The sequence below is a fragment of the Hemiscyllium ocellatum genome, chromosome 6 (assembly GCF_020745735.1).
Source record: "Hemiscyllium ocellatum isolate sHemOce1 chromosome 6, sHemOce1.pat.X.cur, whole genome shotgun sequence".
NCBI lineage: Eukaryota > Metazoa > Chordata > Chondrichthyes > Orectolobiformes > Hemiscylliidae > Hemiscyllium > Hemiscyllium ocellatum.
The window spans coordinates 51,940,141-51,946,087 of record NC_083406.1 but is presented as its reverse complement, the minus strand read 5'-3'; positions in this window follow the sequence as shown (position 1 = coordinate 51,946,087).

The window sequence follows — 5,947 nt, the reverse complement described above, 5'->3', positions numbered from 1 at the left end:
TCCTGGCCAACTTCTCCCTATAGCTCAGGCCTACTAGTCCTGGCAACATCCTCGTAAATCTTCTTTGTACTTTTTTCAGTTCAACTATGTCTTTCCTATAGCAGAGTGATCAAAACTGTACACAACACTCTAAATACAGCCTCACCAATGACTTATACAACTGTACCATAATGTCCTAATTCCTATACTTGTTGCCTCGTCAAATGGAGGCCAGCAAGCTAAGTGCCTTACTCACCCTGTCTACCTGTGACACCACTTCCAAAAAACTATGTACTGCTAGGTGCCTCTGTCCCACAACACTCCTGAGGACCTTACAATTTGCTGTATGAGTCCTACCTTGGTATGACTTTCAAAAGTGCAACACCTCACACTTTTCTATCTTTAATTCTATTTGCCAATCCTCAGCCCATATCCCCATCTGATCAAGATCCCTCTGTAATTTTTGATAACCTTCCTCATTACCAGCAATACCTCCTAATTTTACTAATCCATAAACTTACTAATCATGCCTAGTACATTCACATCCAGATCATTTATGTAAATAAGAAATAGCAAAGGTCCCCACAGCCGTTGGGGTGGCAGAGTGGCTCAGTGGTTAACACTGCTGCCTCATAGCACCAGGAACCCTGGTTCAATTCCTGCCTCGGGCAACTGTATGTGTTGCGTTTGCACATTCTGCATGTGTTTGCTCCGGTTTCCCCCCACAAGCATTGAGCCAATTTTAAATCCACTTACATAGCATTGCCTGGATCCCATATGACCTAGCCTGATGTGCAAGACCTTGTCAAGGCTTTACTAAAGTCCATGCAGATAACATCTACTGCCCTACCCTCATTTATCTTCTTAGTTACCTCTTTGAAAAACTCTTAACAGATTTGTCAGACATGACTTCCTGTGCACAAATCCATGCTGACTAGCCCTAATCAGACTCTGGATTAGTGGTGCTGGAAGAGCACAGCAGTTCAGGCAGCATTCAAAGTACAGTGAAATCGACGTTTCGGGCAAAAGCCCTTCATCAGGAATAAAGGCAGTGAGCCTGAAGATGGAGAGATAGGCTAGAGGAGGGTGGGGGTTGGGAGAAAGTAGCATAGAGTACAATGGGTGAGTGGGGGAGGGGATGAAGGTGATAGGTCAGGGAGGAGAGGGTGGAGTGGATAGGTGGAAAAGGAGCTAGGCAGGTAGGGCAAGTCTGGACAAGTCATGGTCAGTACTGAGCTGGAATTTTGGAACTAGGGTGAGGTGGGGGAAGGGGAAATGAGGAAACTGTTGAAGTCCACATTGATGCCCTGGGGTGAAGTGTTCCAAGGTGGAAGATGAGGCGTTCTTCCTCCAGGGATCTGGTGGTGAGAGAGCGGCAGTGAAGGAGGCCCAGGACCTCCATGTCCTCGGCAGAGTGGGAGGGGGAATTGAAATGTTGGGCCATGGAGTGGTGTGGTTGATTGGTGCGGGTGGCATGGAGATGTTCTCTAAAGCACTCTGCTAGGAGGCACCCAGTCTCCCCAATGTAGAGGAGACCGCATCGGGAGCAACGGATAAAATAAATGATATTAGTGGATGTGCAAGTAAAACTTTGATGGATATGGAAGGCTCCTTTAGGGCCTTGGATAGAGGTGAGGGAGGAGGTGTGGGCACAGGTTTTACAGTTCCTGTGGTGGCAGGGGAAGGTGCCAGGATAGGAGGGTGGGTTGTAGGGGGGCGTGGACCTGACCAGGTAGTCACGGAGGGAACAGTCTTGGCGGAAGGTGGAAAAGGGTGGGGAGGGAAATATATCCCTGGTGGTGAGGTCTTTTTGGAGGTGGCAGAAATGCCGGCGGATGATTTGGTTTATGCGAAGGTTTGTAGGGTGGAAAGTGAGCACCAGGGGCGTTCTGTCCTTGTTACGGTTGGAGGGTTGGAGTCTGAGGGCGGAGGTGCGGGATGTGGACGAGATGCATTGGAGGGCATCTTTAACCATGTGGGAAGGGAAATTGTGGTCTCTAAAGAAGGAGGCCATCTGTTGTGTTCTATGGTGGAACTGGTCCTCCTGGGAGCAGATGAGGCAGAGGAATTGGGAATATGGGATGGCATTTTTGCAAGAGGTAGGATGGGAAGAGGTGTAATCCAGGTAGCTGCGGGATTCGGTGGGTTTGTAAAAAATGTCAGTGTCAAGTCGGTCATCATTAATGGAGATGGAGAGGTCCAGAAAGGGGAGGGAGGTGTTAGAGGTGGTCCAGGTAAATTTAAGGTCAGGGTGGAATGTGTCGGTGAAATTGATGAATTGCTCAACCTTCTCGCGGGAGCATGAGATGGCACCAATGCAGCGGAGGAAAATGTGGGGAGTGGTGCCGGTGTAATTACAGAAGATCAACTGTTCTACGTAGCCAACAAAGAAACAGGCATAGCTGGGGCCCATACGTGTGCCCATGGCTACCCCTTTGGTCTGGAGGAAGTGGGAGGATTCAAAGGAGAAATTGTTCAGGGTGAGGACCAGTTCGGCCAAACGAATGAGAGTGTCGGTGGAAGGGTACTGTTGGGGACGTCCGGAGAGGAAAAAACGGAGGGCTTGGAGGCCCTGATCATGGCGGATGGAGGTGTAGAGGGATTGGATATCCATGGTGACCTCGACTATCCAAATGTTGGTTGACCCTGACCCTCAGTATTCTGTCCAACAACTTAGCTATCACTGGTGTCAGGCTCACTTGTGTATAGTTCCCTGGCTTGCTACCTTTCTTAAACAATGGAACAGCATTAGCCACCTTCTGGTCTTCCGGAACTTTACCAATGACTAAAGAAGAAGCAAAACCTCTGCAAGGGCCTCTGAAATTTCTTCCCTGTCCTCCCACAACGTCCGAGGACGGACTTAATCAGGGGGATTTATCCACCTTAATGCATTTTAAGGCTGCAAACATCACCTCTCAGTAATATGTATGAGGTGCAAAACATTCCCACTTGTTTCCCTTATTTCCTTAGCATCCGTAATTCTGTCCTCAGTAAACACTGAGGGGAAATATTCTTTAAATATCTCCCCCATCTCCTGTGGCTCCACACATAGATGGCCATGCTGATATTTAAGGGGACCTGGCCACCCTCTTGCTGTAGCTGTAGAACCTATTGGAATAATCTTTAACCTTATCTGCCAGATCCTCTTTTACTCTTCTGATTTCCCTCTTGTAGAAGTGACATCGGTCTTTTAGGCAAGAAGACTCTGAAGGCGTCGAGAATTCAGCAGGAACAGCAGTTTATTCGAACGGTAATCGATTACAGCAAGGAGAGGAACAACAGCGTCACGCAGCACAATCGAGCTCACTCTGTCTAACACCTGCACCATACTATTTTTATACTTTCTTACATCAAAATTAACTATTATTGCGCAGTTGATCAAATCAAGTCCCATAAGTCAATCAACTGGGTGATAATTGCATCAAATGTGTAAATCATTTGACTAGGCAGTTAATTACATCAGGCCTTTAAAACAACTACATCAAATTTATAATTCAATTAACTAGGCATTTTGATTACTTCAGATTGTTGGGCATTACATATTACATATCTACTAGTCGGATTCAAACACATAGTGCCTATTCCCTTATGTGGTCACTTGCTTATGTTTACTAACCGCATTTCATTCATTCATTTATTGATGAAACCGTGGTCTCTCTATTATGTCACCCAAAACTATGATAAGATTATAATACTAATCTCTCCTCAGAACCGTTTACTAGGAGGTCAAGTTTTCTCCATTAGCACGGACCTGTTAGATACATATTGAATAGGGCCTCAGTCCCGTTTGAGAAAGTTACTATCAAAATAGCACTATCGTGAAATAGTATGAATAAATGAGTAAACCGGCAATCTCAAGACCCAGTTGCAATAATCAGTTTACTAACAACCTCTGTTTTTATTAAGTACATATATAATATCTGATTTGGTGAACTCATATTTGGATGGGTATATGAATAGGAAGGGTTTTGGAGGTGCTGGTGCTGGCAGGTGGGACTAGATTGGGTTGTGGAAATCTGGTCGGCACGGGCGGATTGGACCGAAGGGTCTGTTTCCACACTTATATGACTCTATATAAGCCAGATATTCTTTCTAGTATTCTCACCCAAAAGAATCCCACACTCCTCATTCTCCTACTACAGTATCCCCCCTTCTGGCCCATATGGTCATACGTTGACAAGTGTGGCGCTGGAAAAGCACAGCAGGTCAGGCAGAATATGAGGTGCTGATTTTATTCTTGATGACTGGCATATGCCCGAAACGTGCTTTTCAAGCACCACACTTTTTGACAGCATCTGCAGTCCCCGCTTTCTCCATATGGCCATGAGGTCAGTTAGATACTTTTTAGCTGCCTTACTGATTTATCTATTAAGAGGATAAGTTATTCCCTGCGTGCAGTGCGGACACCAGCATCCTTTACATACGACAGGCGAGAATGGTAAGCATGTTCAAGGCAAGCACTTATAACAGTACGAGGATGTGAGAGAGAATCCTGATCCAAGGGTGCATATTAATATTTAATCCCCAATTCCAGAACGCTCTTACCATTTGATCTCTTGTAGAACTCACTCAACCTTGACTTTAGTCTCCTTAAACTGGATTCCTTCTTGTATACACTGGTATTCCATGTGCTGGGCTTCAGTTAATAATTATTGCCAGTCATGGTGGATAGGGGGTAAGGGTGGGAGGAGATCTTGCAGCAATTGCATTAGTTGGCCTCCAGTGTGGAAGATACCAGATTTGCCTTCACCTTGATATCCTGGTGTGTGGGTGGTGCTGGTGGGGGAGGGGTTCAGTAGACTCCCAGCAGTGATTTCTTCCAGGTAATCCAAGATGGAGGATGGGAAAAATTTCTGGCTGTAACACCTTTTTTGAGGTATTTGTATTTTAGGTGCTGGAGATGATTTCCTCAAATTCCAGGAGCAGCAATTACTGTTTTATATGCATTGCTTTGGAACTTTGGGAAAAAAAAGTCAAAACAACAGCAGTTTTAAAAAGGAGAAGAACAGACAAAGGAAGCACATGGTGAGGTCAATGCAGGAGAGAGAGAGAACCTGCACAGTTACTGCCTTTGTTGTTTAAATTCATGTACCGCTGCGAATTGGATTGCATCTAGGAAAATTAACAAACAGTGAAATTCACAACTGATCTTGGAGGAACTGTTGAGCGAAGTTCACAGCACAGAATCAAGTAAGTTAATTGTTGTTTTAAATGCGGCCTACAGAGAATCTGCAGTAGTGAGTAGAGTGGGTTCTTTCTTGATTATATGTTTTTCGAGATATGTTTCTTGATTAAACTTAAAATATAAGCCATCCCTACTAATTTAACCTGGGACAGTGTTTGTAGAGGAATAAGACAGTGTTATTTTCTGATTCTGCAGATTGTGAAGGAGCAAAAATGGCCTTTAATAGAGTGATACGTACTTCTTTAGTTCAGAGTGGTGCTGGAAAAGCACAGCAGGTGGGGAGCAGGAAAATTGACGTTTTGGGCAAAAGCCCTTCATCAGGAATAGAGCAGTCAAATCGACATTTCGGCAAAAGCCCTTCATCAGATACGTACTTCTTGTCAGATGTGGGAGTTTAAAGAGAGTTTAAGGGTTACTGTGGATTATATCTGCCATAAATGCTGTTGGCTGCAAATCTTATCAAATTGAATGGATCGGTTGGAGAGACAGTTAGAAGCAATGAGGAATTTGCAACTGCAAATGTATGTGATGGGTGGCAGTTATAGGAAGGGGGAAAAGTCTCAGATATAGTCACATAGATGGGTTAACTCCAGAGAGGAAGGCAGCTAGTGCAGGAGTCTTTTGTGGATATACCCATTTCAATCAGGTATGCAGTTTCGGAAAATGTAGGAGGTGATGGATTCTCAGGGGAACGTAGCACGAACAGCCAAGTTTCTGGTATTGAGACTGGCTCTAATGCAACAAGGGGTACGTCGGGTTCCAAGAGATCAATTGTGTTAGGGG